Raw genomic sequence first — 20,884 nt, 5'->3', positions numbered from 1 at the left:
ATATCAAAACAAAAACCTCAATAATGTGGGTATCTCAAAGGGTCAAAATAGGCATCTGGGATTTCAATGATCAAAGCTAGAAAAATTTGAGTAGCAAAATAAATAAGGTACTTTTAATGTTTTGGATGTGGTTTATTTCTCCCAAAGTTTCATGTGTTTGAAGCTTGGTCAATGCTGGCAAGTGGTGGAAGTGGAAAAAATGAGGCCTAGTGGGAGGTCATTAGGTCATCAGAGACACTGCCTTCAAAAGGGATTAATGCTGCTCTTGTCAAATGAGTTAGTTCTTGAGACAATGAGTTGTTATAAAAAGAGAAATACTAGCTTTTCCCTTCTTTCTGGTTTCCTGTCTTACCGTGTGACCTCTATTTCCACACATGTGCTCCTACCATGATGTCATCTACCATGTCATAATGCAGTAAAGATGGGCCCTTACCAAAGCCAAACATGTGCTAATTCTCCAAATGCTCTTGAATCTTCGAAACTGTGAACTAAATAAATCTCAACCTCAGACATTTCATTACAGCAGCAGAAAGCAGAATAATACAGTAGTATTTGTGTCTCAGTCCATTTTCTGCTGCTATAAACAAAATACTACAAGCTGGATAAATTGTTAACAATGGAAGTTTATTTCACTCAGTTTGGGAGGCTAAGAAGTTCAAGATCAAGAGAGCACATATTGTGAAAATCATCTCATAGCAGAAGGGCAAGCAAGCATGACACAGAGAAAAAATTAGGCAAAACTCATTCTTTTTATCAGGAACTCTTACTCCTGTGATAACTAACCCACTCTCATATTAACAGTATTCATTGAATCTTGAAGGCTCTACCCATCATGACCAAACACTCCCAAAAGGCCCTACATCCTAAAACCATTATATTGATGGGGGGTATGTTTTAACATGTGAATTTAGGAGGGAAGATATTAAAACACAAATATCTCACTTTACTCAGTATTTGCTTGATGGCGCATGAGAGTTGTTCTTGTTAGATGAGAGACAGATAGGTGTGAATGCAGACTCTCAAAGACTCACTTTGTTTTGGAAGTCTTTATAAGGTATGACAGCCTCTTCCAATTGATCCCCACCTCGCGGATTCAGGCAACATCATTCTGGTTTATGATTCAGTTTTTCCCCATTTCCCCAATTTTTCCTCTTTTGCCCAGGAAGACTGTAGCTTCCTATATCATTGTCCTCAATAACCAGGAATAGGGGTGGGAGGGTATCTACTTAAGCTGAGAACTATGCATGGGATATGTCTTAGCTTTCTCTCTTAGTAACGTCTCACCAAGCCATCAATCCCTAATTCTCTTTTCCTACATTTTAATAATATATTGGAAAGTTAGGTTTTCCATGGAGCCCATGTCTAATTATCGAGTAAAGCTGTAGTCTCTCCTTATTCGTGGGTCCCTAAAATCATAGATGCCTCTAATTATGCCCACACTGACCCCTTCCCTTCCTTAGCTTAGGAAAGAGGAAACATCAGATCTCCTTATTCCTTCTCCACCTTCAGGAGTTCAGGACTAGGATTGTGGTCAGTAGAGAAGAACATTTTCCCAATAAACTTTCTGGGATGTTGGCAAGTCCAAGTGCCACCAGCTCTATCAAACTCAGAGGCATCCAACTCCTTTTGTGCTTGGTCTGAGTCTTGGTTGTAATTCATGGCCAAAGGAAGTATATTTTCACTCAACAAATAAACTATAAACACCATGGGAACAGGGATATTTCACATTCCTTTTTGGCATAGCACAGTGCCTTATGTAGACTGGCATTCAAAAACTTATAGTTATTCACTTATTCTACAGCTGCCTATGACTGATCCTTCATAATGCAGCATAGTCCTTTACATTGTGAGAATTCTCACCTGGTGATGACAATGAACTTCTCCATAGGCTTTATAGATCAGAGAGAGAGAGAGAGAGAGATTGATTTTTGATCCATATTTAAATTTGTTTTGTGCATTTTGTCATATCCTTTAACCCCATTTCAAGATTCTATGAGTGATACTGAATCAGCAAGGACATTAGTCACCACTCTTTCATCTTTTGTGCTAACTTTCCAAAACAAAATAGAGAATTAAAAGAATGAGCTGGAACCCTATCTTGATATCCCAGCACAGCAGTCTTCCTAGTTTATAGAAGCATTCCCCAACTCAGAGAAGTCACTTTATTAGTCAACTGTTTTTCTGCTGTGAATAAAGGACTGAACTAGAACATCTGTGGAGGAGGAAAGTTTATTTGGGGGCTCACAGTTTCAGAGGTATCAAAGGGCCCAAAGGAGATATCACCGATAAAACTCACAAAAGTATAGCATAAAGGATATTCTCTAGAATAGATAGTGTGGCACATGAACCAGCAACAAGAATATCACCCACAAGCTTGTTAGAAATGCACAATCCCAGGACAGCTGGGGCGTGGCTCAGCGGTAGAGCACTTGCCTCCCATGTGTGAGGCATTGGGTTCGATCCTCAGTTACCACATAGAAGTAAATAAACAAAATAAAGATACTGTGTCCATGTATAACTAAAGACTATTTTAAAAAAGAAAGAAAGAAATGCACAGTCCCAGGACAGAAGACAGACTTATTGAATTAGATCTTGCACATTAACATCATCTCCAAGTGATCCACATGCAGAGTAGGTGCTAGAAGAATCAAGCTACTTTATCACTAACCTCACTAACCTGAACTACATGAAAAGGTTGAAGACACAAAAGAAAAAGAGAAAGAATTTTCTTGGATGTATTGTTGGAGGGCTGTGGCATTTTTCTATCCTTTACCTAGTTGGGATTAGGAGAGAGTTTAAAAAATAAAACACTCAGAGACAGTTTGACTTGACCTATTTCCCTTATGATTTACAGAAAGGTCTACAGGCAAGAGGCTGGCTGTGAGGCCATGACTGCATAATAAAGACGCAGCATTGGAGAGCAGACTGCACTTAAACCAACTCTGAAGGGTTAATGTTTTTTCTCCTTGTAGACTACTTGTGGGCCATGAAGCAAGGAGCAGCCTGCAGCTGTTGTGAATGTTGCCCAATAATACTGCTGTGGAGAGACACATTCAAGTGATGAGAAATGAATAGCCAGATGACAAAGAAGGAGTCTATGCAGGGGGGTGGTACTGCATGATATATCCAGAGGAGGGCAGTTGAAATGTTGGTTAGACAAACGTTTCATTTATAGGAAGAATAAATTCAAGAGATCTATTGCCAACATGATGACTATGGTTAGTAACAAAGTACTGCATTCTTAAAAATTGCTAAGAAGATAGTCTTCACTATAAAAAACAATAAGAATGAGGTGGCACATATGTTAATTACTTAGTCATTTTAGAATGCACACATATCTCAAAATATGTTGTACACCATAAATATATACAAACATTTTATTTATCAGTTAAAAAATAATTCCTTTTTTTAAAATAAAGACAAGAGTTGAAAGGGCCCAAAGGAGGTATCAATGATAAACTCAAAAAAGTATAGCATGAGAGGAAAAATCAGCTTGCAAAGGCAAAATTCCCAGAAGATAGCATGACAGGTTACATTTGATCATGAAAGACTTGTGCTCCGTCCATCAACCAAAGACCCTACAGAGGACAGGGAAAGGTATAGAGGTGTACCATGAGAAGAACAAGTTAGGGAACTAGAGAAGAAACCCCTGTTTCTCACTCCCCACTGTCAGCCTTTCAGACTTGAGAGACCCCAGTTGGAGGATAATAGAAATAAACTTTGAATGAAGTTCAAAGTTTTACTTATTACCCTAGATTATATATTTACTTATATAAATGGGTCTGTGACTAAGCCAAAAGGCCTTCCACTTTCTGTGTTAGTCAATTACAATATAACAAAAAATCTCACATAACCAATTTATAACCAGGAGAGTTTGACTTCGACTCATAGTTTTAATGGTTCCATTCCATGATTGACTGGCATTCCCCAATGTCCTTTGAAGGCCCACTCCCCAATGTTCTAACGACCTCCCACTGAAGCCACCTTTTACAAGTTCCACCTGGATACCAAGGCTTTTACCATAAAGGCCTTTCTGGAGGTCTGAGTATGGGGAGGACATTCAAGATCCAAATCATAACACTTTCTAAAAGGACATACAACTACCTACCTGAATGCAACCTACCTGATATTTCCCCAATACTTTATGAAGAATTATCCATAAACGTGAAAAATGGTAGAGAAAAGGTGTATAAACTTGGGGCTCAAACACAATAAAAGAGAATAAACCGCCATCTTCTCATTCTGACTTTTGCTGAGCTGCTATCTTCAAAACTTAGCATTGTCTAGAGACTGCAAAGCAGGATAAATTAACAGAAGGAAATTGCTCTGATGCCTTCCTTCCTGTCAAGTATCCATTATGGATGCAGCTTTCTAAACCGAGTTGCATTTCCCAAACCCAAAACACTGCCTGCTAATTGATGATATTGTTAAAGTCTCCAGAAACATACTGAAATATCTTCAGCCAGATCCATATTTATACCTTTTTTGTCATTTCTATTTCACAGTCTATTAGATTCTAAAACATTCTCAAGAGTTCATGATACTGGGGGGAAACCAGGTGAAGAGCTTTCCCACCTTAGAAAACCTACCTCACACCTCAAAATTTTCTCTTTTATGGAGATGCTCTGAGCACATGCATATATTGCTTTATAAGGAAAACATGAACTTTGACCAAATTGCAGAAAACACTTGGTTTTCTTTCTTTATTTCTTTTCAAGTATTCATTAGAGTTTTCAAAGAGTTACATAAGAACATTGGTATTGGGGTTCTATTTGGAAAATGGGTCTGAGACTTTGTTCATCTTTCAAGGAGATTGGTTTAAATATGTAATATTATTGTTGCATATATTCCATTTATTAATTCAAATATAACATTTGTCTCTGAACCTGTCAGATTTTGCGTTAGATTTTACACCTGACATAAATCACTTCTTACACCCTTATGAAAATTTAGTGGCTTGATTATCCTCTATTTATTGTAGCAGGAGAAAAAACAAAGAATGGAGAGAAGGAATTAACATTACTGAGTTGGTTTTTTTTTTTTTTTTTTAATGTGCCAGGGACTGTTCTATTCTACAGGCATTAGCTGAATTTTGAAAGCTTATATTGGGTCATACTAGCTCCATGGTCCATTTATTTTTTTTTAATTTATTGTACATCTGCTGTGTGCCAGGAACTGTTCCATGCACTGGAAACAACAGCAGTGAATAGGCAAAAAGTAATTTATGCCTTTTATGGAATTAACATTCTAGTGGACACTTGGAACATTTTCACCCATATATTCATTCAAAGTTGAGCTCAAAGGAACCGAAATGAAGAAAGCACCAAAATAAGTTTAACTCTGTTCTAGAACTCTCTGATCCCAGTTGGCGTTGTCTGAGTTTATAAAAATCTATAATAGAACTGCCCTGCTGAATCTCTGCTTTCTCCCTAACAGCAAGGAAGAAAATACATCCATTGAGCATTTTCAAGTAGAAAGAATCGGACAGAAAAAAAATGTTTTCTCTTGGGGAGATTGGAAATGTTCAATCAAAGCAATTTATTTCTTGGCAGCATTTAATGGAGTTATATGAACGTCTCCCATCATAAGTTCCACATTGAAGTTCTCAGCTTCAGAGTCTGACCTTTGGAGGTGTTGAAATTGGTTGGGGGAATTAACTGAATCACCTGTCATAGTACCACGCCTGCCTCTCCTCTTACACTTGCTAACAAAGCAAGGACTTTCTCCATCTCGCTCTCACTTTCCAACTCATTAAGTTCACTGCAAAGAAGAGGGAAGGGCATGAGTCCAAGTTATTCCATTTCATTTCCAACTGTGAAGAAGGAAATGGACTGTAAAGTCTCTACATGCATGGATTCTGCATATTTTTAAAGTTAGTTATATCTGAGAACATCATTCAGAGAAAATCATTAAGGAAAATGTTGAAATAAATTACAATGGTAATTGAATTGTTGGAAAAATATAACAGACTATTGAAATTAGCAAAATTTGGTTAATTGGTCTTCTGCAATTTATTCTTAAATTTATTCTTGAACACTAATTCAGGGCCCTAATGTACTTCGTGAAATGCCTCACATCTTATTTTCCCCTAGATCCAAGTTTATTATATTCCTAAGTAAAACAAAATTGAGGTTTCTTTTGTTTTAGATTGGTAGGTTTCACATTCTGCTTCCATTAGCAATTTACCCTTACCACTCTCCTCGCGAAATCTTGACTGATATAATTTTTCACTCTTCAATCTAGTTTTCTTTTTTTTCCAAAACACAAAATCTTGATCCTGGTCAAAGAGGTATTCACCTAAACACAGGATATGAGCCTGCTTGCGATATAACTTAAAACACTCTTTAGATACACTAAGACATTTCTCATGCTTTTAGGAACAGATTGCAAACTTTAGTCTTTTATAGAGATGCTCTGAGCACATGCATATATTGCTATATAAGGAAAACATGAGCTTAGAACAAATCACAGAAAACAGTTATGGTTTTCTTTCTTTTTTCCTTTATAATATGGGGGATTGAACCTAGAGCCTTATGCATGCTAAGTAAGTGTTCTACCACTGAGCTACATCCCCAGGCTTTTTTTAAATATATATATTGAGTCTGGGATGGGCTCAAACTTGCAATCTTCCTCTCTCAAGTAGCCAACCAAGAGTTTCTACTAACAAGTGCCCATTGTTTACAGAGAAATAGTGGAACTTACAGACTTCAATAAAATTGCCAGTGCGTTGGGAAGCACATCAATTTTTAGACTTCCTGCCCCCCATTTCTAGAATAGCATCTGGTTCCTATTCCCAACTGTTACTGCTATCCTTCATTTTCATCTCCTTACATTGTGGATATATCCTTCGTGGTGTATATTTCTATCTGATGGGATATACCTAGTTATTTGCTGATTACTTAGCAGTCTAAATAAAAAATAAACTCCAGGAGATGTAAACTGTATTGTTCCTGCAGTATACACAGCACCTAGAAACATAGTTGGCACATAATTTTTCTCCATATATTTTTGTTAAATAAAGGAAATAACTAAAGAAGAAATCAGAGAGAGGAGGAGATAGTTTTTAGGAACATTGGTTCTGGAGTTGGCAGGTCCTGGGCTGCAATATGACTTCATTACTTCTTAAATGTATAAAGTTGGGCAAATTAAGTAAATTCTTTGAAGCTCTGTTTCCTTATCTAGAAATAGAATTAACCTGACTTTTCCCACAGAGTTAAGTATGATAATATAAGTAAAATCATCATTCCTGTGTGTATGTTATACACACATCCACATACATGTAAACACACAGGAGTTTATTTTAGCATTCTCATATGGTTCACATAGATATCTCTAAAACATAACTATGTAAAAGTACCCTAGTAGTCAATGAGTGTTTGGTGAAATTGAAACTGGATTATAGGACCTTGTTGTGTCCCTAGGACTCACCATAATTTAGGGTCTCTCTCAAGAATCATTCAGAAGTCAAATTCTCCACTTCATTATAACATCCTACTCTATATTTACTTTTCTACTTTAGGACCTCCATGGAATTGCTTGACAACTGTAGTGTCACAATCCCTTGTGCAATTTGTAGCAGCAACTTATTACCAAGAATAGCAATAATGGTTGTGAGTGGCTTTACTTTTAATATAAACTGGAGAGAATTCAAAGTTATCCCCATAATCACTCTGTTGTTCATTAGCATCCCTAAATGTTCCTCTTGACTAAGAGAGAAGGGGGTGAAGGCAGCACACCAGGCTTAGAACATCAACTTTAGGGTTGCCCATGAAATGATGCTTGGGATGTGAGCAATACCTATCATGAATGTCTCTGAAGAAGAGGAGAGGGGAGGAAAGGAGCAAAGAACACATATCGCAAACTCTTTGGAGATTTTTTGAGATTTGGTGTTTGTGGGAATATTCTGTGTACACTTCTTGCATGGTGACAGATGGAGCATAGAAATATGGAGTGAGGCAAGAAAGACAAGGGATTAATTTGGTAACTTGCATATGGCTCAGAACACATTTTAAGCCAATTACAACTATGCTATTTGTATAACTGTGAAATAAAAGAAATTTTCTATATATAAAAGGCAAAGATCAAAGTAAATATTTGGCTAAATAGTCAATTTTTTTTAATTGGCAGCAATGTTACCTTCTCTCATAGGATATTTTGTTTGCATGTTTATTAGGATATTGTCAGCTTTTCCTGTTAGCCCTGGATGGAATACTGTGACTGTAGCTGAGAATACGAGAGTATAAATTGCCTTATAATTGTGAGCAAACAGCCCTTCCTGGGCTAATTAAGAAACAAGTAAATAAACTCAGCTATCTTTCAGCTACCTGCTATCCCATTGCCATTTCCTACCTTGCATCAGCAGAAGACAAATGGGAATAGAGGACCATTGAAGTAGGCAATTATGAGTCTAGAAGGAGAGAATTATTGCTTATTCACTCCTCTCCCTCCTCATGGAGAAATAATGAATGTGACTTCTCCACTAAGAAAGCCAACAAAAGTCCAAGAGAATCATTTATCACGATTAACAGATTCCTATGAAAAGGCAGATCAGCAACTGATTTAAGGTTGGGTGTCCATTTATGCAACAATTTTGCAGATCTGTAATCAGGACAAGAGGAAAACAAGTGGAGAGAACTAGCAGGATGAGGGAAAGACAGACTGAAGCAATCTAATTTCCTATTATTTAACTCTATATAGCTGTAGGACTATCCCTCAGGTGAAGTGGGTACCATGGAGACATCTTGCAGGTACCACATCCAAGAACATTAGTCTCCAGGTGAGAGAATTCCAGTAGCAAGAGGCTATAGAGAATTATCTCCAGCATTAAGGCTAAGTGAAAAAAAACGATAGGAAGGAGAAATGGATTTTCCATATTTTGGGGTCATTTAGTGAAAGACCTCAGAATTCCTTTGTGCCTCCAAAACGGCCTCTCACAAATGGGTAAGAGGGGCTGCTACCCCTAATCTGCTCTTTACAGGACCCTTTCTTGTCCTCCTACAGTCATTCTTATCCCTACAAGGACAAGGATACATGTCTGTAGGAAACTTGCAACCTCTTCTAGATTATGATCTGAGTACTGAGTACTCCAGAATTCTGTCTCCAAATGGCCTCAACCCTGCTACCAGAGTCTACACGAACTTCTTTCCTGTGTTCATTATCCTGAGGAAAAAAACTCCAGGCCCAAGGAATAGCCAAGAAGAAGCTGTTTGCAGCAGATAGTAAGAAGTAAAATAAAGCTTGAACGTGTTGACTGAGATGACTGCACACAGATGGAGTAGGCTGCTATCAGTGCAAGACAGATTCAGGACAAGAAAGATTCATGTATGTGTGTGTATAATTACAGTATCTGCCTATATACAGGTTGCTCCCTGCCTCCACCACTGAATTCTAACTAGAAAATTATCCACTGTCTGTCCTCCATTGTTATATTTCCTGCCATGGGATCTTACCAGAAGGATGATATATTTCTGAATTCTCAAATTTGGAAAATCCTAAGAGAAAAAAGGAAAATCTAAAAATGGATAAAAAGTGGACATGTGGGAACAAATAGAGCCTGGGTGTAAAGCTCATTGGCACTTGTTTTCTGTGCTGCAGATTAAAAGGAAATTATTGCAAAGCCACATTTTCTCCAATGTATGTTTATGCTGCCTTTGTCTAGGATGCAAACCTGAACAATAGATAATCCCATGGCAAAGTAGACTTAGAATAATTTATTCTTCTCTATGTACTAAAGAAGATCAAAGAAGGAAAAACAGAGAAACAACTACAAAGGGCACTAATAAGAATTTATTCAGGATTACAATAATGACTTAGTACAGAAAATAAGAGAAAAATGAAACAGATTTCATTTCCCAAAAATGCATTTAAGAAATTTTGAAAGGAAAATTAAAAAAAATAAAAGGAACAAAGGAGAGAAAGAATAAAAAGGAGAGAGGGAGGGACAGAGGAAGAGAAAAAGGAAGAGAGGAAGGGAAATTTAGATGCTGCCAGATTTACCCGGTTTGCTGAGGGGAGAACCATGTGGCTTGTGCCACACAGAGCTGGGATCTTCAGTGGAACCTCTCAACTCTCTGAATGGGTTCTCTGCTTACCCGATGTTGACACATTCTCTGTTTCTGGCTCCTCTCAGCATGTTTGCCACACACTACAGCGCTATCTGCTATTTCTACGTGACACGCTGTACCAACATATATATCATAATTTTATGCTTGGCTTCAAATGTCATTCTTCCCTATGTGTGCATTAAGTGTGATGGCAGCAGTAACAAATTAATTCTCACATTGGTTCATCATAAGCTGTGAAATGAAAGACTTCTTGGCTGACTGAACAAGCATATCATTAGACATATTGAAAATTTCTCCTTAGTTGAGGTAATTGCTTGCTGGTATAATCTCACACTCTGTGCTCCATGTTTGTCTCCCTCCTCTCCCCTCCCACCTTGCCAATCGCTCACTCCAAGTAAGGCAGCCAGTCCTAGAGGTTGTCACCAGGGTGTCCATTGCCCTATAATAAACTCTCAGCTAGTGATGCTGAAGAAACATTTCATGGGAAAGCTCTACCTCCTGCCTGGCCTCAGACACCAGCAAGACTTGTTACTCCCCTCTTGGATGTCCAGGGCCACAAAGAGCATGATGCTTTTCACAGGCATACAAAGAATATATAGGATAATTCTACACATTCTACATTTCTTAACAAACCACATGTCTCGGACCTTGGAGAGATATAGAGGTTAATTGATAGATTTCCAAATTAATAATAAAAAACAGAATAACCATTATAGAATTTAACATCTTAGAAATTAAAAATTCAGGTCTCCATATATAAAACAAAGCATGAGTTCCAAGAGTTGATTTTTCCCCTAGGGTGTGATATGTTCTTAAGAAATGGCCTGCTGCCCACTGTGTGTTCTAAAGCATCCGGTCAGAGTAACTAAGAAAACATGGCGAGTGTTTGTATCATCCAAAAACTGGTGAGATTTTGTATCATCCAAATATCTTCCTTCCACATTCTGTTGTGTTGTCACCTCTGAAGGCAATGATCTGAAAAGTCCCAAACTTTTTACGTTTAGAATCACAACACCCTGCGCTTACCCTGGAAAGGGCTTAAGTGTTATAGCATGCCTTTATAAAAGCATAAGCATAAGCCCTTAAACCATCTGGACCATGGCTTCAAATCCAATGCCCACAGGAAATAAGTATGCAACATAAATACAAGGGACAGAGGCCAGATCTAAGAAAATAGAGTAGACATGAGGATAGACACTGAGAACCTTTGGACTTGGAGTTAGGTAAGTGATAAAAAGCAGTAGGAGCAGTGCAGCCCTGTCTCTCTAACCAACATCTACACAGCTTCAGCTGAATGGCTTCCTTCTGTCTCACATGAAGAAAGCCAATCCAGTTTTTCCATGTCACCAAATTTTGTTAAGAGCTGCTATCAATTCAGATTCTGTGTAAAAAAGCTCCTGGTTTTAAAATATTAGTAATTAATACAACTTATTTTTAACCCCAAGTATTACACTAGCTATTACTAAAATGGCAGCTAGATGAGATCCCAACTTGAGCCTAAAATAGCTTCACCTTAGAAAGATATAGAAGATATAGATATGTATGTATAGAAGACTGTTGTGGTTCAGATAATAAGATGTCTCCCAAAAGTTCATGTGTGAGAGAATACTAGAACATCCAGGGGTGAAATGATTGGGCTACGAGAGCCTTAACCTAATCAGAGCACCAGTCCACTGATAGAGTTTCACTAGGTGGTAACTGTAAGTAGGTAGGGTATGGCTAGGGGAGGTAAGCCACTGGGGGTTGCTGTTGGACTATATATTTTGTCCCTGGTGAAGAAAACTCTCTGCTTCCTGATGGCCACATTGTGGGCTGCTTTCCTCATCCATACCTCTCTGCCATGATGTTCTGCCTCACCCTGTTCCAAGAGCGATGCAGTCGGCCATCTATGGACTAAGACCTCTAAAACCATGAACCCTAAATAAACTTTTCCTGCTCTAAAATTGTTCTTGTCAGGTCTTTTAGGCACAATGGCAAAAAGCTGACTAAAGGAAGAACCAATAGACAAGAGTCTGATAGAACTTTCTTGATGTATAAACTGCGAAATATACTTGTAAAGAACTCAAGTACTGAAAAAGAGATGATCAAAACAAGAAGTTGTTGCAAAAATAATGGGAGGCAGCAGAGATGGAACAAATATCCTTGGTGTCATAGTTCACTCCTTCAATGTCAAGCACAGATAGCCTCAGCACAAACCTCCTGTGCCTGCAGGGACAGCACTCACGTTAAGGAGAAGCAGTGGGTGTTGACAGGATAGGCATCAGCCACAACGGGAGGGAAAATAGAGCTGGAATATGGAGAAAAAGAGGGAACACCAGGAAGTCCAATACTATGATTTTGTCTCCTACAAGACTCCTGAGTTGGCAACCTAATCCTCAATGCAACAGTGTTGGGAGGTGGGGCCTAAGGGGAGGTATTTAGATCATGAGGGTTCTTCCTTCCTGAATGAATTAATGCCACAATAGATAAGCCTTACAAGAATGGCTTTGTCCCCTTCTGATTTTCTGTCATGTGAGGAATAGTGTTCCTCCCCTGAGAAGAATACAGCATTCAGGGCACAATATTGGAGGTAGAAATGGCCCTCACCAGACACCAAACCTGCCAGCACCTTCACCTTTTACCTCTGTGCCACCATAAACTGTGAGAAATAAATTCCTATTCATTATAAACTACTCAGTCTTGGGTACTTTGTTATAGCAGCACGAAATATCAAAATATATTGACATCTATGGAGAGGTTTTATCCTCTTGAGCAGTGCTTCTCAAACTTTAATTTACAAAGATCTCACCTGGGTATCTCATTGTAACTTACACTCTGATTAACTTTGACTGTAGACCAAAAAAAAAATTATGTTCTAAAAAATTTTCAGGTGATGTAGATATTACTGGTCCTCTGTTAACTGGTTAAGGAATATCCTGTGTTTTCTGGGGATTTTAGTGCTTCCAGAGGAAAAATAATTAAAACTATGTTAGAACCAGAATTGCTACACAGACATTTAAAACAAGACTTGGGAACTATATGAATGTGATCCTAGTTTCAACCATTCATGAAGGTGAGAGGCTGGTGTAGCAAAGAAAGCACTCAACGGGGTAAATTTTGGACAAACATAATGTACATATAAAGCTGTATCCAAACAACTTTAAACTCAGATAAAATTAGGTCCTGGCCATTCTGGAATCCAAAAATGCCTGTCACTGATTAATTTCCTTATCAGATCTCATTACATTGAAAAACTAAATATTAAGATCTTCTGGTTTGGATGGAGGTCCCTCCAAAATTTTAAGTGTTAATGCAAGAATATTCAGAGGCAAAATGATTAGATTATGAGAGCTGTAACCTGATTAGTGAATTAATCCATTTAAGATAGATCCACTGATTAGGAATTAATAGGATTAATCCCTATTACAGGACGGTGGCTTATGCCCAATTATCCCAACTGATTCCCTTCCACCCAAAAACACTAAGCTAATCTTTCTGAAGGAAAGCTTCTTTCACAGTGAAATCCATTCCCCCTAAAATCTCTGACCTAAGGAGCCCTTTGTATCTCCATCGTGATGGCCACCTATTTATGACATTATTTAATTAACACATGTATCCATGGTTCTATTTATCACTCTTCTTATACAAGTCACAAGGCACTGCCAGGAAAGCCCTCACTGGTGAGTTTCAGCTGAGCTGCAAATGCACAGCATTTTCCAGCCCTTCATTTGGGATTAATTACTTTGCAGGAATCATATGCTTAGGGCGACAAAACAATTTTCATTCATCAGCTGCAAGTGTGAGATTAATGAAAGCTACAATCTTATTGGAATGAAACACTAAGCTCTCGTTTGTGCTATCAATACTGGAGAAAATGGGACATTTTTTTTTCTCTTCCAGCATATTTCTGCTTTCAGCAATAAAATCAGACTAAACTTTCATAAATTCCAAGAATTGCACTTCTAGATATTGTGTATGTGGGTGCATATATGTATATATAACGTCAAATATATTGGGAAAACATCAGTAGTCTCTGGAGGCAACGATTAAAAGCAAATTACAAAAGCTATCTTCCTATCGTGTTCTTTTTAAAGGGACAAAACTTGGTTTCATTTCCTCAAATTTCCTTCTTTGATCCTCAAGCAACCACACACTATTAGAGTGAAATATTATTGGAAGAGAGAAGACAAATTTTTATTATCAAACTTATAATCAGCATGTACACTAATTCATCTCCATTTAAATTTTAATTTTCCTGGAGACAGAGACACCACTGGAATCTCAGAGGTGCTGCTCAGAAGTTCTGGTCAGCATGATGGATTTCTGAATAGACTCACAGGATCCATCTTCCCAAATAAACATAACATCAACAAGGAGCAAACATAAAATCATTCATGTCCCATGTTTTCTGTATTATTAGGAGTGAGAAAATAGCATGAGCTTCAAATTAATTAAAGTGAAAAATTCCAACACAGTTCCCTCCAACATTATCATCAGTTTTGTCCACTTAAAGGACAGATGACAACGATGTACCAGCAGCAATGAGAAAACCTACCACTCATATTTTAAAGGGACAAATCTTGGTCTCTTAATACCATTCTACATATTTTGGTCTCTTAATACCATTCTATATCAACAAGACATTGCTGATTTCTAAACAGGGCAGGAAAGGGACAAGGTAAGCCTGTAACATCTTGTGTTCAAAAGTAGGGAAGGGCTCAGAAAAATTGACAGGGGTATGTCAAAAAGGCACCAGCCAAAACTGAAGCACTTAGAGCACAAAAATAAATAAGGACAATGACAGATTATAACCCAGTAAAAAAGCATCCATTAGTCTACATATATTGATAATAATGGATGGATAAATAAAGTCATAAACAAAGAAGAATAAAAAGGTCTCCCTTACAGAAGTATGGACTAATATCTATATTTAAAAATCATAATTTTGCAAATATAATTCTAAAAGTTGATTCAGGCAAAAATCATTAATGGAGACTTAATCGTGATTGTTGAAGTTTAATGAGGAACAATATATTTACATATCCTTCAAGTGTCTCTTAATAAATTATTTATTGATTACAATGGCGAAAATGAATACATAGTAGAGAAATTAAATAACACAACAACATTAAGGTGATCAAAATTAACATCACTAATAGAGAGAAACTAGACATCATGTGTGTTCAGTTGGGATAATTCCAGAAGGATACAACATTGTTTATGTAATATTCTAGGCAAAAAAGGCATAACCTGAACCTAACCATGATAAAACTTTGTAGGAACCCAAACTGAGGGATATTCTATAAAATAATTGTGTTCTTCAAAATGTTAATAGTATGGAAGAAAAAATTGGGGGTAGGGAACTACCACCTCAAGAAAATGACAAATATTCATTTGCTTTGTATTTGAACCATGGCTTTGCTCTTGGCCTGTGTAGTTTCACCTGGTATTTGTAATTTTCCTTGATGAATATGCATGGGTGTCTCGGGTAGTCCTCTTTGTGCCTGAAGACTTCCCTCTCCCTGCCATTTAGCTTATAAATCCAACTTGGGCCAACTATTCTCTGGGTTTACTGAATACTTTCATCCCAATGTCTCTATAGCTCTCCAGAGTTGGACCAGTGTTTCTTGAATTCCAAATCTTTCCCCTGCTTTGTAACTCTCTGCCTTGCAAAAATTCATGCTTGGGTCATCTCCCCCCCCAAAAAAAAATGCTGCAAGAAAGGTAAAATCACTTAAGTCTTAGCACATATGGAAAACATTCATTCTATGCTTAATCAGTAATTTGTGCAGAAATAGAATTATCTATTCAAAATCTTTTTTTTTCCTGAGAGATGTCCAGTTGAGATGGTTTAGAGGTGTCCCAAAGCATTGTTCCAAATACACAGCACTGAGAGATAAAATGAAAACAGTAAATCTTTTAAAAAACCAAAACATGATATCATGTCAAGGACCAGAAATGAAAAAGAAACAAAGTAATGAGCAGGACTGAAGCCACAGGGCTTCCTCAGCAGTGAGCTGAAGCCAGACTCACTGTCTGAAATGGAACTAGGCTAGGGCTCAACAGATCATGACAGGTAAAAGAAAATAAGTCCATTGGATGCCTAGAAACACAGCTTATAAGAGATGTGTTGAGACACCAACAGAAGCTAGCAAACAGTCCTGAGCCACATCACACCCCTTGTTTGGTAACCGGATCTGAAACATACCTGTATCACCACAGAACAAAAGTCTTGAGCTTCAATCGTGTACAATGAATCAAAATGAGTTCTGCTGTCATATATACCTAATTAGAATAAATTAATTCATCAACTTAAAAAAATTTTTTTAAAGTCTTACATCACCATTTAAGAAGTGTTTGCAGACTGGCTGGAGGCAACAATAACTACTAAAGAGGGAGGTGGAGGGAGAGAAAGAAAAAATACCCTCCAGTCAAGTCAACCCTGCACTCCCTAATTATAAATGTATGAAGAAAAGGTACTGGAAGCAAGACAGTCAGTACAGGTGACATGAAAATGCTGGCCACAATCTGATGGTCTCAAGTCAGAAACCACTACAGACCATTTCAGATCCTCCGGGACTCACATCTCTCAGACTCCATTCTCTGCTGTGGTGACCAGCTCTGCATGGGTTCTGACCAGCTTTCACCGGGTAAAATGGAATAAGGTTGATAATGAGCCTGCACTGCACCTCTTACTGCTGCCCAGAGAGTGGACTCAGGTCCACTCAACATAGCATGAGATTCACTTTTCTGAGCACAGCTAATGATTTTTTATCTTACCTCATTAAAATGATCTCACTAGTATCAACAATTTAATTTCCCAATATCCCAATCATAATAATTCCAATAAGGTTATAAATATAAAGTACAGAAGAGTGTTGAGATCATGGCACAAACACTGCTGTCCAAACTAAACTATGAACTAACGAATAAAACTGGGAACCCAGCATATGAAAACAGTTTAGGGCTGTCATTCTAATATGAAGCAAGAGACCTCCCATCTACATGAGCTGTCTTACTTCATTGGCAATGAGTTTTGACTTCTTCCTATGTTTTTGTTTTACCACAAAGGGTTCAGATTCACTTACTTCTTTGAAGATTTCAAAACACATGAAAAGCAAATCACAATGTACCAATATGCAAAATGTAAAAAGCCTCCTACCAGATTATCTCCAGATCCTTTTCAGCACTGTTCTTATTACACTATGGAAACAAGTATGATTTTAGAATAAATATGCAGACTTTCCTCCCAACCTACAAACTGTTCTCCAATGTATCTTACATATTTGTGCTAGATAATATTCCTAAATCTCCATGATTCTTACTTACATACCCCTGTTTTAGACATCTTTAATCTAACAAGACACTAATATGGGAGCTCTAATAATTATACTAAGACAATTATTAAACCATAATATCCAGGAAAAATTAAGACATACAATTATCCTATCTTTTTTGTTTCCATTACTAGTTGTATCCAAATTTTTCGATCCTCACTAAGATTCCAAACAGCTTTCCCATTTTATCTATCTCCATTTCCCCAACACAAAACCTCTGCTACAAATAAACTAATCCCTTCACTGCCTTCCAAACATAACTTACATCCCTGCTAAAAGACTAACTTCCCCCTTGTTTAAGGTAAGCTATATTAAATGTAATACAAGTGTTATATGTGAAACATTATTCTAATCTCTATAGATATATTAATTAATTTTATCCTTAACCACATGAATTAGGTATAATCACTAACTCCAATTTATAGATGAGGTAAAATTTGCTCAAGATTACACAGCCAAAGGGTAGTGTGTGATGTAGAAATTTGAACCTAAGTGCTCTTTTCCAAAGCCACTGTTGTAAATCAGTATGCATAATGCCAAATTCAACTCCTAGAAACCTCCTTGTCCTTCTGTCTCCCGAAAGAAAATCTTAGAATCCTCAGTTATGGCAAATCTGTTTCTAGCTACTCATTTCCTGCTTGCCCATACTACCTTATAAATAGTTCATATCTCTTTGTATTTCCCCTTTGTTACTCATCATTTTATGTGTTTGCATCTTGTCTAATTCTTGAAAGCAGGAATTCCATATTCATTATATTGACTTACTACTTGATTTCCTACAAAATCAAGTGACATTGTTGATTCTATGCATCAGAGGTATATTTGGACACATAGTATTCTTTCAAAATGTACCTATGCTTCAATTGCTTTGGGAAGGCTTTAATAGAATCTGGGTTTTCTTTTTTTTTTTTTTTTTTTTTTTGGTAATCCACTGGTTTAGCTATCCAATACACTACCAAAATGTACTCATTCATTTAGTCCACAAGTATTTAAGGAACATTTATTATATAACCAAGTATATGGCTATTCAGGATATAGAAACTTAAAAAATGCAGTCCCTCACAGACTGAAGCTAGGTAACAAATTTCTGTGTTAGAGTTACACATGTTGTAATAAGGTCTTCAGTGGAGCTATAGGTCAAGGAATGTACAAGCACTTAACACTAACTGAAGGAAAACACGAAAGCATCCAGCAAAAAGTCACAGCTGAGGTCAGTTTAAAAGATTGAATTAACTAACAGAAGAAAGTGGCAGCCTCTCTAGAAGAGAGATGTATCAAAAAACAAAACTAATCTGGCTATATAAAATGGCTCTGTGGAGTTCGGACACCTGCATTGGTATGGGCAGGCTGTAAGGGTGAGCTTGTCCAAGGATGAGACTGGAGGAGTTGGAATAGGAAATCCCAGGAGCTTTCTATGCTGGGTGTATCAGCTGCCTCTTTTAGTCCATCTCACTTCCTCTAGGCCTCAGGTTAGACTCCACAGCCACAGCTTCCATGAAAAGCTACATAGAAGCTTCAAATCACTTTGTACTGATAAAAACTCTCCAAGAACTCAAGTTACACATCATTGACTTTCTGCCCTGGGCTGCTTCTGACTGCACAAAGGGGGGCTTTTGTAGAAGCCCGCTTGGCATATAGGTTTGTAGTGCATAAGTGTGGGAAGCTTGAGATCTCTTGGGGCAACAATCAAAAAAATAAAAGAGGGAATCTATCAGTGTTTCACTCGGTAGTTACTGGGCAGTGTGGAGTATGAAAGGCATTCTAGACAATTCTCAGAATGCCCCAGAGGATCCAGAATCAAACCCTTCCTGTCCATGGCAGTAGTCAAGGCACTTCATATGGCCTTTTCCTCCTTACCTCTTCCACATCCCTCCATCCCTCCTTTCTGCCTTGTAATTACTTCCTCAATAAGCCTAAAGCGACTGAATGGAAGTCCTTATTTCACACCTTTTATTTTGTCAGAGAAACTAGGGTCACTAAAGCAAACTGAGAAACTTGATTTAAATGTAAATGCTGCAGAGAACCCTTGGTTTGTTTTTAACAAAGGAGGAACATGATCAGATTCTTAAAACTGGAGGCTGCAAAAGGAAATACATAAAGTTTCTTCCCATCTAATGCAACATGACATGAAGCTACTAATCAAACCTAGGAGGTAGATGGATTTTTTTTAATGAGGAAATAACAATAATGAACCTAAAAACTGACTAACCAGATGGCACTTTCTGATTGCACTTTAGGAAAACGAAAATGTGCAGGGAGTTGTTCTGACTCCAGGATAAATTATTAAGGATGTAGAGTTTGGGTGGCAGTGGTGTTGTTTGTGGGGAAGAGAGTGTCTCTTGCTTTTCATCTTTTCCTGTTTTGACATTCATTTGAAAAGTATTTGATATCCTCATTCCTGGATATGTTGCTAGTAAACTACTTTCACAGGAAAAACATCCCTAATTTGAAGAATTTTCTGATTTCTGGGATATAAAACTGCCACCATGCCTAATTGAAAGTGTCAAGGGTCTGACAACTGATTTTCTGAATTTCCTAATGTTTAACAATTCTCTCCAAGCACACTGCTACCACTCCCCACAGAAATGGGCTCTGGCTACACAGAACTCCTGGCAACCAACCCTCCCCCTTCTCTTTTCTCTCAAGATGCATCTGCCTTTCACTGCTTTTCAGTAGAGTGTGTCAATGAGGGATCCCAGAATCCTGAGTTTTGATCCTTCTCCACTCACCACACTCCTCCCTTGTCTCCAGAGAATGCAGTTTTATGTTAATAACATGTACTAGATGATTTGGTTTCTGTCCCTCGCCTCTTCCCATAACCAGGTGGATGAACCATCCCCATCAGTTTTGAATGTTGACTATGAAATGTGCTCAGCTGCTCCTTCCTCTAAACAGAGAAATGCTCCTTCAGATAAATGGGTCTCTTCATCCAGGAAGCTGTAGAGTGAAGGGAATTGATGGGAATTGATGATCCCCAGAACCTCACACTGGTCCTCTAATATTAATGACACCATCTTATTAAGACCTGATGAGCAAGAAATATTTAGTATCTGGATGCTTTGATAAATAAAACATATTTGCTCCAAATCATAGGAGATAAGCCCTACAAAGATGCTAACACAGATCCAAAAACTTACAACTCTTAGAGCATTATTTTGGAGTCTGTGTGTCTGGGGAAAGCTGCAATCATCCCTTGAAAGGAAAGAAAAAGTTACTGTACCTTCTCCTTGCTTTCTTGCTTTGGTGGTACTGAGGTTTGAATCCAGGGACACTCTACCACAGGAATACATCTCCAACCATTCTTATTTTTTACTTGGAGGTAAGGTTTCACTAAACTGCTGAGGCTGGCCTTGAAATTGCTATTCTCCTGTATCAAACTCCAGAATAGCTGGGATTATAGGCATGTGTTACTATGCCCAGCTATAGTTTCTACTTCTAAGAAAGAATAACAGTGCTTGGTGGCTTCTTCAAGTTTTCGAATTCATTTATCAAGCGGCGTAGATG

General features: G+C 37.8%; 1 protein-coding gene across 2 annotated transcripts in view; it reads right to left on the bottom strand.

The window, feature by feature from the left end:
• Positions 1–20,884, bottom strand: part of Grxcr1 (glutaredoxin and cysteine rich domain containing 1) — a 106,526-nt gene that overhangs the window by 65,862 nt on the left and 19,780 nt on the right. The window contains exon 1 of one of the 2 annotated variants that reach the window (XR_009226674.1): positions 4,124–4,263. The exons of the other annotated variant lie outside the window; for it this stretch is intronic. The gene's annotated coding sequence lies outside the window, so the exon portion shown is untranslated. Of the gene's footprint in view, positions 1–4,123; positions 4,264–20,884 lie in introns of those variants that run through there. 2 annotated transcript variants of the gene reach the window in all.

The sequence above is a fragment of the Marmota monax genome, unplaced genomic scaffold (assembly GCF_021218885.2).
Source record: "Marmota monax isolate L192 unplaced genomic scaffold, Marmota_monax_Labrador192_F-V1.1 WCK01_AAM20220418_F8-fsc00025, whole genome shotgun sequence".
Taxonomy (NCBI): Eukaryota; Metazoa; Chordata; class Mammalia; order Rodentia; family Sciuridae; genus Marmota; species Marmota monax.
This window is presented reverse-complemented; position numbering and strand designations above follow the sequence as displayed.